Source organism: Etheostoma spectabile, chromosome 3, assembly GCF_008692095.1.
Source record: "Etheostoma spectabile isolate EspeVRDwgs_2016 chromosome 3, UIUC_Espe_1.0, whole genome shotgun sequence".
Lineage (NCBI taxonomy): Eukaryota > Metazoa > Chordata > Actinopteri > Perciformes > Percidae > Etheostoma > Etheostoma spectabile.
In genome coordinates this window covers 27598401-27610700 of record NC_045735.1, presented here as the reverse complement: position 1 = coordinate 27610700, position 12300 = coordinate 27598401, and the positions used below count along the sequence as shown (strand labels likewise).

At 39.4% G+C, this 12300-nt stretch overlaps 2 protein-coding genes and 1 long non-coding RNA gene across 6 annotated transcripts in view; 1 reads left to right on the top strand and 2 right to left on the bottom strand.

Annotated features, from left to right (window-relative positions):
• The window catches only part of LOC116673256 (uncharacterized), a 16600-nt gene extending 9657 nt beyond the window's left edge, over positions 1 to 6943 (top strand). The window contains exon 4 of the long non-coding RNA XR_004327803.1: positions 6856 to 6943. This is a non-coding gene — a long non-coding RNA (uncharacterized LOC116673256). The remainder of the gene's footprint in view (positions 1 to 6855) is intronic.
• Positions 1 to 12300, bottom strand: part of ppp1r37 (protein phosphatase 1, regulatory subunit 37) — a 45352-nt gene that overhangs the window by 29729 nt on the left and 3323 nt on the right. The gene's annotated exons all lie outside the window — the stretch shown is intronic.
• Positions 9350 to 12300, bottom strand: part of LOC116673228 (histone H2A, sperm) — a 10721-nt gene continuing 7770 nt past the window's right edge. Inside the window, exon 4 of the mRNA XM_032505426.1 lies at positions 9350 to 9363. The gene's annotated coding sequence lies outside the window, so the exon portion shown is untranslated. The remainder of the gene's footprint in view (positions 9364 to 12300) is intronic.

Here is a 12300-nt window from a genome sequence, read left to right as displayed (position 1 = left end):
ATCAGAGGATGCTGAGTGGATCACAGATGTCCAAGTTTAGTCCGGATACTGTTTGAAAACCATTAAAAAAAAAAAATTCAAATGCTATAAGATTAAATAAAACCTCAAAAATTCAATGAAAGTAATCATTACTTTTACCTTAAGAATGTTATATGGAGTCATCCATGTTATTTTTGGGCAATTTGGTTGAAAGAAATCTAATATTTCTTATATAAAACACTTTGAAATGGGTCAGTTTGACCCGAGGACAACACAAGGGTTAAGTTGAGGCTCTCCAATATTCATGCTAGCTTCCAAGGTATTGTTGGAAGCAAATGTAGTTCCTGTGTACCCTAAAATGCCACTGTAATTAAAACCTACTCAATTAATCTGAATTTGGGCTTTATCTACAAAATGTATCCAGACAGAACTATGGATTTAACCTAAATGCTTCTGTTGCCAGTTTGTGAAACCGCAGTCTTGTAAAGTTGTACAGCACCGTGTGTGCGTTCCAGTGAACACTGTGTCCTTGGAAAAGTGTTATTGTGCAGAGTTGCTTTGAAGCAAGTGTGTGTGTGTGTGTGTGTGTGTAAACACTTCCTGAGGGAAGGGTGGGGGGTAGTGGTGGGAAAGGGTCCCATGCTTACTATACAGTATAGTATAGTATATAGTACAGGGAGGTAAGCAAGACAGCGACTGAATTAAAAAAACAAGAGCATAGTCCAATCTATCACTATTATCACTAGAAAGCAGTGTAAGGAAGCTTAGATTAAAACACCTCAGCAAAAAAATTAACTACTCATATGTAAAAGTAGGAAATGGTGAAAAATAGAAAGAAAAAAATAAAACCAGTAACAAAAAGCAACTCAGGAGTTAAATGCTTGGTGTTAAATGGAAGAAATGAGCCTCAGCACTGCAAAATCATTAAGAGCTGAGCTACAGCTGTTGCCTGCATTTCTTTGTCTTTGTTTTATTGCACTCCCTCCAGTGCTGCTGGTTCGTGTATGAAGGGAGTAGTGATGAGGAGGTATGCAGAAGGGGGAGAGAGGGAGGGGAAACGACCGCTCCAAACAACATATTTGAAAACCAGGTTAAGAGGAAGTAGAGGTAAAGTTTGATTACAGTTAAGAAGAATCGGTAAATAGACCTCTTTCTTTGAGAGACAAGGCATTTTGCTACAAAGATAAACCGCTTATTGTTGATATTGTTATTGTTTATATCCCTGCCAACCAGTTAAGGAGCAAATCATCACACTTTTCATGAATCCAATTGGCCCTGACCATCCCTTCAATAAAAACCAAACCTGCTCTTCAAGCTGTACAGGAGAAAGAAAGCATACAGGGAAGGGCAGCTGCTTTAAAAACAGTGGATTGAGATCTTGGGCATGAAGACGAGAAAGAGACAGATAGTAGAGGGAACTTGTCCATCTCTGCTCTGACTCAGTGAATCTGCTAAATGACACAAACCAGCAGCACACCCCCTTTCTCCATGTTATTGTTGTTGGCCACCGTCCACTGTGCAACTACACACACAAAATCACTTGCTGCTTCCATTGCAGAGCTTGTAAGAGAAACATAATAAGTAAGCAGGACCCTGACACAACACCATGACCTGACACCGATCAACGGAGGTAAATTAAGCACGGCCGACTTTATGGTTAAGAATGATAATGAGCTTTTGACTACTTTCTTTCTGGTGCAGATTTAGCCTTTATTGGAGCAAACACGTTGAACAATGGGATCAAGAACAGGCTGGAGTTACGCAAGATAGTCATCCAACTAACACGTTGAAACAGGGTACTGAAATTATTTGTAATTATTTATATAAGTGCTAACAAGTCAATTAAACTGATCAACACTAGACTTCTACGTTGTTTTCCTCAACTCTAAGCATCACATTCTTCCCCTAATGATATAGATGGTGTTGATGGTAGGAAAAAAGGAAATGAATGCGGTCAAATGTACATCATGTTGGGGGCTCTGGAAATCAATTGGGTATAATCTGGTTTCTTAGATTATACCCAATCATTATGAATTGATTACTTAAGATTAACAAACAGCAGAGCTGCAACAAGTACATAACAGTACACTACAACACATATATGAGGAGAGAGCTGTAGTTACAGTATGACAAACTGCTTTAGTTTTTGTTTTTTTACAGCTAGGCACTGAAAGTGAGCAGATGTTAAGTCACCTGAAACCTGCTACTTCACTTACACACCTTAAAGACTCTGAAGCTATAAAACACAAGGTGAGGTCATGGTTTTCAGTGAAAAAAGAACACGTCATTTTACTTCCACAATGAAGAGAAGGCAGGCCTCAGTAACTTCAAATAACATACTATGTGAGGTTCAAGTTAATCTCAGTATGAAGACATTACTTAGAAGCTACAGTGTTTTGCCTAGGATGGTGGAAGACTTAAGTGAGCGTATTTGGCAGGGGGTTTACCAACTTCAAGAAAAAAAAATAATTTTGGACTTTTATTATCATATCTGTTTGTACAGAAGTCCACCGGGGACCAACTACAATCATTAGATCTGAAAAAAGTATTTTAGTTAGTTTTGATGGCCACATTGATTTACATTCATTCTGCTTAGGTGGTGCCCAAAATGGCTCGGGTGCTGCGCCAAGGGCAATGGGAGTAATCGCCTCGCGCCATTCGTGTAAGTTTGATCGTGGGATCTTTTTGGGACCATTTTGCGTTACTTTGAGTCTATGCATCGACTTTGTATGTGATTAAGTAGCTGGATTTGTGCAAATCGTGGGCCATAAGCCTTATAATGGTAGGGAAAACCCTGATATTTTTCACATAACTAGTCATTGTATTAAGTACTTTCACAAGAAAACTGCTCCACATTTCAGCTGAGCGACTAGGTTTTTGGTCAAGACGTACGGTCAGATCTGAACGTCTAATAGACTAGGTTAATAATAGACTGCCATAACATTTCTTTGATTCTGTTACCAACTTATATGTAAACATATCTAGTAGACAATTGTAAAACAGAAGAACTACCTTCGAACTAATTTTATGAAATTGTTCATGTAAATTATTTTCAATAATGCTACCTAAATAAATGCTATATCCACTTATCAACCCAATGTAACAGTGTTATTCATTTTTGATTTTCAATTAATGCTGCCAAAAAGGCCTCTTGCCATGGAAAAATGACAACTCATCAAAAAAGATGTAACATTATTAAATGCAGCAGTTAAAAATACAATACTTCTCCACTCCTTTGTAGCTGCACATCATAATAACACTTTCGCATTTAAAGCATCTTCCCACCAAAGGTCAGACCAGATAAACCAACAGAGTTCCCAAAGCGGGAGAGTGCGATTCATCACTGGTTTTTTTTGGTAGTCTTAATGGTAAACTGGTGAATAAATGCTTCCTATGCTATCACCATAAAGGGCTAATTATGCATTAGTTTGACATTCATTATGAGCTCAATTAATCTTTTAGAGGATTTCAAAAAGGTTTCATAAGCACAGGAATGGACAAAATTCAAATCAAGTATGAATGAATGAATATTAAATATTGAATACATTGAATATTAAATTGGTTAAATTGTATGCATCTTTTTCTCTCTTTTTTCAACAATAAAAGCCTGTATTACAAACCCTCTCAAAATTGATTTTTGTATGGATAAATGGGCTAATTATGAGATATGAATTAAAACCTTTTATTTCTTGCTCCACTGTTAATTATTACACACTTTGTCGGACAGGCTACCTTTGCAGGTAGTACAACAAGCTAGCCTACTCATTGCATAATAAGCAGCATAAACTAAGGCTTAGACTACGGCTATCAAACAAAAACGATTGAATGTAAAGGTTGTGCACAAGTTGTGGCATATCTTAGTTTGTGTATAACGGTTTAATAAAAAAAATGAAAATAAGGGGAGGAAGTCGGACTGTAATCATTGTGAAGTATTTTGTTCAAAACAAATTTAAACAAAATAATTTTGACAGATTCTGCAAAAAGCCGCATGACCTTTAGATTTGTTGTTGCAAAGTTGCAAAGAAATGTTGCTACACGGACAGCCCCCCTCATCCAAACTTCTGAGCTTTCCACTGCTTAGACTTTTTGAAAAGCCTCCAAAAGGAACATGTAAGGGACATGTTCCTCAACTACTTATGTATGAAGTTCTTTGAAAGCACTTGATGTTGAAGCCAAACATTTAGGGCCTGTAAAAACAAAAAAGAGCTAGTACCTCACATCCTTAGAAGCTAAAGAACGTACAACTTGCAGGATATCTTTTTTCTGTTTACAATATTTTGCGCAATCTAGTTTTACTAGTTTAGAATGATACAGCATACTCTGTATATGTAGAGCTTAAGGAAAATGTTGGCAGTGCCTAGAAATTTGGTAAGGCCTGTACCAGCCTCAGTTAAGCTACTGCTGTAAACACCTGACTTGCTGTCTGCACATCTGCTGCATCGAAAGCAGGGATCTCAGACAGAATAATGTTAAGTTACATAACAACAAACTATGAGAGAGGGCTTTGATTGGAAAAAGGTAGTGAGCCTGTTGACTGACCTACTTTATTCTTGGACAAATTGTTATGTAGCAGCTAATGTTACCCCACGACAACTGACAGCCTACTAATACCCCTTTTAATAGCTCAATCTGGGTTATACCCAGGTCGACTGTGTGCTTGAAAGGGATAACCCTCCTGTGGTAACCCTTGGCTTCGCTACCCAGGTAGCGAGGTGGGTTGGATCAGGGTAGACTAGGGTCGATTTTAATGGAAACTGCGCAAGCCCTGGGTCGCTAACAGCCGGGGTGGGACAAATTATGTGATTGGTTAGAAATGACAGTGGGACAGTCGTCGCAGGTCTCCGCACAGTTTGAAAAAGAAAACAGCATTCATTTTGTCTCACTGTGCTTTATGCTGAGTTTTTATCAAAGACTGTATAAAACTACGGGTGAGAATCTCTGGTCACCTCACGATTTGATTGGATTCTGATTCAGAGGCCAATGATTCGATTCTAAACAGATTATCAATGCATTTTCATTTTTTTTATTTCCATGCGTGATTTAAAAAACAGACACAAATATACTAAACTAAACTAAGTTGTTGTTCATTATCCCATCCTCTTTCAGTCAACGTTTTCTGATTTGGACATGTCTGGAGACAGTAACTTTTAAAACAAAAACAAAAAAAACAAGGTGACTGGGTTTTCACAAGACAATGTATGAAAGGCATGCCATAGCTTGGGGCAAACTTCCAGGGATATGTGAGTATCTTGTGGGTGGAACACCGATGTGTCGCCAGCTCGTACTTAACATGCCAGTGCAAATGTTCAAAATAGTCCCGCTGTCGCAGTCTTCAGTCCCGGTCCCTGCCATTTCACACTGCTGTGATGTGCATGGTGACAGCAGCGTCATTCACACATGACCGTTGGCTGCCTGACTGGTCAGAGGTGGGGCAGAAAGGAAGGGATTTTGCTGCTGCTGCAGTGTGCCTCTTCCAGTCTGGATGACCAGACGGCAGCAGAGGGTAAACACATTCAAGAAAGAAAAGTAAAGATTTTAGAAGGGAGCTGACTTCTGCTTAAAACAGATGAGCCCAAATGTTTAAACTACCACCTAAATCCATTTACTTAATCTAAATCACACTGTATTAGCACTAGTGGTGTCATGAAAATTGATGGAAATTAGATTTTGATTTTAAAAAAAACTAAGCAGAATCTGCGATTCCCCCAGTATTTTTTTCTTTTCTTTCCACCCTCACCTACCCACAGACACAGCGTAGGTTACCGACTGGTAGCATGCAGCTAAAGAAATGTTTAAATCAATAATTCATTCCAATCGTCAGCTTAAAGGCAAAAGGTAAACAAATTGTGATTTGGAGAATTGTGACACCCCTAATCAGCACAGGTCTGCACAAGGAAGTGGATCAAAAGTAAACAAAGTAAATATGTTGGCTTCTCGAATAATGTCACTAAAGAAACATACAGATTTTGCAGGAGTATAACCATGCAAAAGCTCTGGAATTGATTCCAAGTAGCTGTCTGCATAATCTACAGATAAATATTTAACATACAGCACCCGAGTTAGACTGAAGAGGATTCTAAAAAAAAAAGACAACACCCGCGGTCTCCAGGCTTCATACACATCCTACCAGTCCTCTAATTTCACAATGCAAAACTCATACAACATAGACCTACAACATTTTACGTTTGTTTGCACAATATTGCAGACACAACAACTACAGCTGGACAGCAAATAATATCACGTCTATGTTGACTTCAGCAATGTAAGACAGAACTATGCACCAACAGCAACCTCACTCTTGGCATGATAAACTATGATGATGATTAAAAACTTTAAAATGTATACTGTTTATTGATCCCCAGTAGGGAAATTACAATTTACACTCTGTTTTGTTAGTAATCACTACACACAGGCCTGAAATACACACACATGCTCACATTCATGCACAAATGAAGAGATGTCAGAGTGAGTGGGCTGCCAGTGCAGGACCAGTGCCCTGAGCGGTTGGGGGGGGGGGGGGGGGGGGGGGGTGTGGTTAACTGTGCCTTGCTCAAGAGCACCAGGCAGTGCCCAGGAGGTGAAGTAGCATCTCTCCCGCCACCAATCCACACTGCGTACTTTGGTCCGTACGGGGACTTGAGCCTGCAACCCTCCGGTTCCCAACCCATATTCCTATAGACTGAGCAACTGCCACCCCTAGACTGAGCTACCAAAACAAAAGAAAAATCTCCCACATGAACCCTGGTCTGCTTAGAAGAGTACGCGGCCAGACCACAACAATCAAAAATCTGTTGTATGCTCAATTTTTAAGTTAGGGGGCATTTTGTGCAATGTGTAGGTGACATTGACGTCACATCCGAGTTGAGTGCGTTCCAGTTACAAGTTGGATTTTTCAGTGTAGGGTAGCTCTAGCCAGGTTAGCCATTGTTAGCAATACCAGTTGTTAACAACGCATTACGCTGTTTTTGTGCATACAGACAGAAGATGGACGGCACTAGAGCCCCGACTGATGTTGGCGGGCCGAAATTATCATCAGCCAATATTAGGCATTTCCTGATCTATCAGTATCGGCATGTATAATGGCCGATTAAATGATTTTGATAAGTGAATATTTAAAAAGTAAAAGCAGACTGTCAACTATGTTATGAGCATTGGCATTGCATAGTTTTTCCACCAACTATGTGTTTTTGTTAAAAGGACTTTAAGTTTCATTTCTTACGTTTGTAATTTGATATATTTTATTTTTCAGAACTTTAATACATTTTGATGTTCCTCTGTTCTGTTGTAACAATAAACTGTACTGTGTACTGCGGGGTTGTCCAAGTTCTAAGCTCAGAAATTCATGGTCAGGGGGCGTGCTTCCAACACAACCTCTGAAATCCAACTTCCCAGTACCGTTGGAACGCACTATTAAAGCCACAGAGCAGACAGTCACAAGGTTAAAGGGCCGGGTTAATCACAGAACAAACACCCAACTTGTGCACACTTCTTTCTCAAATTTCCAAGACAAACAAAAAGGTGCACATGCTGCATAAACCGGCAGAAATGCATACTAGAGTAATGCACAAACTAGAGCCATCCCACAGGGCTGATATTATCATGTCACGACATATTGGCATCAGTGGGCATTGTTAGTTAGCAAAACAAATATCCACAAAAAAACACAGTATGGAATAGGGCTGCACAGTTAATCACAGTTGCTCGCAAAAATCACAATAATCATTTTAATTTCTTTCAATGTTAAAAATTTTCAATGAAAATGAGAATAATGATACAAAAACAATAATTGCCTCCAAGATAGTGAATCATATTGCAATCGCAATATCAGTCAAAATAATCGCAATTAGATATTTTCCATGCAGCCCTAATATGGAAACAGTGTCTTCATTACATAATTCATCAAACAGACACCCATGTTTACAATACTTTTTACAAGAACTGAGTAGCTGTAGCTGCTGGTGCCCGGTCTGTTAATATGCACTTTTATGTGGTTTGAATAAGTTCTGATTATCGTTGCCTACGTGTGCATGACGTCAGAGCAAGTCAGGATCAAATCGGACACTAATCTAATCTTTGTGCATTGGGTGGCAATCGCCAGTGATCGGATCTGCTCAGACTTGGCTCATCTTGAACAAGCCTAGTGTTCCAGACAAAGGGGCTGCAGCAATGGGCAGTGTAAGAAACATAATGTGATGTTTGAACATCCAAACATGTCATCCTATTCTAGTAGACCCCAAAAGTACAAATATGATACTGAAAAGGATTATAATAGGGGCTCTTTGAGACTCAAATATTTGCTGTCATGTTGTTCCAATCAGGATGAAAACGTGCGTTTTTTTTTGCTTTGGCACAGAAAATCCAGCACTAGTCTGCCTCTAGTGCCGACAGAACTAACCTCTAGGTTATCAATGCCTTTGTCCAGTCTTTACACTGAAAGCTTTGCTCATCAGGATGTAATTTGGTCCACAGCCACAACAAATAACATGTCATGAGTCATAGTGCCTCTAATAACTTGATGCCAAGTAGGCCTTGGGTCTGATGACATGAGAGAGAGCTGAGAGTACTCAAAAGAGTCCCTTCTGTGGCCCTTACAGAAGAAACAGTCACATTACTGTGAAGGATTTGTCTGCACTGCAAGTAGTAGACTTTAACTTGTTTATACACAAAGCTGTATTACAAGGATGTTCTGGTACTCTGTTAGGGATGTCAGCGGTTAACCATCGAGAATATTTTTGACCAGTTAAGCATCTCGGCTGATTGGTTAATTTGCATACAAAGTCCCATATCGCTAAAGGCCTCGCTAGCTCACAATCTGAGGTACAGTCAAAGATGCTGAGCAAACATTTAGATGAGCGGCTTGTCACCTCGCTTTGGGGTAAACCCCTTTACTTTGATCAGATGGCACACAAAACATGAAAACTTGGCTTGAGGAACACAGACAGACAGAGACACAGACACAGACACAGACACAGACACAGACACAGACACAGACACACACACAACACACACACACACACACACACACACACACACACACACACACACACACACAACTTGATAAGTCCAGTGCTTTTGTAATGATATGCTTTGCTGATATAAGCCCAAGCTGCACCTTGACTGCAGTGGCCAGCCAGAGAGGAGGATAAATAGAGGAGAGAAGCATAGCGAGAAGGGGAAGCAACACAGCATGTTGGGAAGTTAAGGAATCTCAGGATATGACGTAGTTATTGCCCAGGCCTGAAGGGAAAAAACAGGCGTCCCTCAAGTCTCGACAGGGAGAGGGGGAAAAAAAAAAGAGAGCTCAAGGAAAGATATGATCTACTGTACCTCAAAACAAAATGACGTTGACAAGTTTTACCACCGTCTACAAAACTAAACTCTTGAGTACAATTTGATGAAGGTAGTTACCAGAAGCAGGACTGGTTTGTAATCTTTTTAGTGTAATTTCCAGCCTCACGCATTGCTTCACCATCTGGCTATTATTGTTGCCATGACTCGGTTCCCCCGTGAACCTCAGGTGTTTATTTTTTAATTGCAGTTTTCTATCCCCTGTTCAGAGTCTCATTTTACTAAACCAGATATGTTGCTTTGCAAACATTGAGAACTAGGGATCAAAGTGCTCGAGTAAAAACTTTTTTGTTGGGCTGCTAGTCACGGTTCGGGGCATGTAAATGAAAATAGAACCAAGAGTGCAGTGTTGTTCTGTGGGAGTTTGGGTTATGTTGCACTTTTTCCAGTGGTACTTTTCCTTTTGATAAAAGATCCAGCCATATTTCTTTCATTGTATTTTAAAATACCGCACTTTGATTTAATTGTTGATGGCCTTAGTCAAAACTATAATGTGGCCATTTTTGCATTCATTGTTTTTACAAAGGTTAACTTGTATTTTTAATGAACATTTGACCATGAAGAAGTGTTTGTTTCTTATGTTCTTAGCAAGAATATTGTCAACCGTTTCACCCCTATTTAATACCATCCAAAACATTCTTCCCTCTGCTCTTACAGCAGTAGCTCCAGGCTCACGTTGTCGTTATGCTTCTGACAGATGACATAAGACAGGGACCCAGAAAACTGACACTAGATCTGCAGATAAAGTGGCACAGTGTAAAGCATGAAAGGCCTTGGAGTAGAAGTTCAAAAACATTTCATTTTTACAGGGAAAGCTGACCTCTTGCGCGCGCACGCGCGCACGCGCACGCGCACGCACGCACGCACGCACGCACGCACGCAGTGTTTTGGTGTCTGACAAGCTTTTAAAAGCATTAATCTGCTACTTTCCTCTAGATCAGATTTCATTTCTCACCAGTCTCTAGTCTGTCAACCAATGCAGCCCTCTTTATTGTTTTAATGCAGGGCTGATTTTGGTCTGAGTATCTTCTGGAAGGGGATCCTGATGGATGTGTCCCCTCTATGACATTTTTAAAAATTGCAAGGTGGCCGAGTTGGTTCAGTGGGTGGAGCAGCCGCACGTATACATAGAAGTTTATTCCTTGATGGAGAGGTCCAGGTTTTGAGTCCCACCTGGACAATTTCCTGTATGTTTTCTAGAGCCCGACCGCTAAAGGACTCTAAAGGCCGATACGATACAAATATTTGGTTATTTAAAAATCCGATATATATTCCAATGCATTTTTACAAACAGATTTCCCTAACATTAGTTATTTGTAATTATTTATGAGTTCTCACTAAAATCATATAAAAAATTGTTTTACTGTCACAACACAATGGAGGAACACCAAAATATATTAAAGTTCTGATAAATAACACTTAAAAATAAAACTTAAGATATAAAAGTTAAAAACTTAAAATAATCAGTAATCAATAATGTTTGCCATGTCGATCAAAACAATAGAATTAGCACATTTCTACGTCAACTTCTGTAACTTTGTCCATCTCCTCTGCAATTGTCACCCTTTTAGTGACCATTTATCCTGACTCATACAGTATATAGGAACATGATGTACCTTAATTCCACCTAGAAACTGGCTAGGTTATTTTTCAAACCCAAGAAACTACTGTTAATGAAAACAACCAAAGACCTGTTTCAATTACTGGTCTGGAAAAAATTTAACACAATTCATTGAAAACAACAAAGATGAAGAACAAATTGACTTCAGTACTGTCTGTCTGCCAACGGCACAATCGTATTGGACCTTTGGAACTTAAACAAGATACATCCTAAATGTGCTGTGATAATTAATCAGAGCCACAGATCACTGCAGTCGTCTTGATACTCGACTGTTCCCAGCGCCAAGTCTTTCATAAGGTCCCAGACATACTGGATAACTGGGTTGGACTTTGCCCCCGTGGAGTTTGGCTAAAAATATTTGATGTCCAATTTACTGGCTGCCTGGCATGTGCACCATAAACTGATACAGAAACATTTGGAAAAGCAACAGGGTTATGTGAAAAACAGTGAGGGTCATGGACACAACAAACATGTAAATTATTTTAAGTGGGTAGAATATAGATGACAGTGCCAGGGAGCTAGATGTGCGCAGAGATACGGGAAAAGACATAAGTGTCTATGTGGCTGTCTGACCAATTGCAGGGGTGATAATAGAATATTTATATTCAGCTGAACATGATGTATTGTATGGAATGCCCTTTTATTCAAATAAATAAATAAATGAATACATCCATAAATAAATATAACTATGAAAATTCATCCTGATATAAATAAATGTAAATACCAATATATGAGTCAATATAGTTCTATAATTAATTAAATGTTTTCTTTTTTATTTCAGGGGACTTTTAATTCATAACAGCTGGGTTTTTTTTTCATTTCTTGGGACTTATTTCATAATGTCACATTTATTTATTTCCCTCTATATGTATTTCCACCTCATATATTTAAATGAAGGGGTGTGGCTATCTCACAGCCTCAGACTAAAAGCAACTAGCTAGTAGCCTGGTATCGCTAGCATATCTGCCAGGGGAACTAAAACAGCAGGGACCTGGGTCACAATGGGCTGGTGGATAACAGCTAGACCCAGCACCAGAGATCTGATCCCCATGATCCGATCGCAAACTAACCCCAACTCTCCACCGTATAAGAAAACTTAAAGGAGAATTCCGGTCAATTTCAACAGGTAGGTCTGTTGTTTGTAAATTTGGAGTGCTGTCAGTAGAGACAAAAACCAAAACAATCAGTGCTGCTTCCACTGTGTTGTAGGTACTAAACAAAGCTGAATTAGTGCAGCTTTCATGCATTTCTTTCACATCGACAGCAGTCAGTTTCACTGTGTTCACTCAGAAGGAATCACTGCACATGGCACTTTTACTGACATTTTGAACATGTTAAGAGGCTAAAAACAC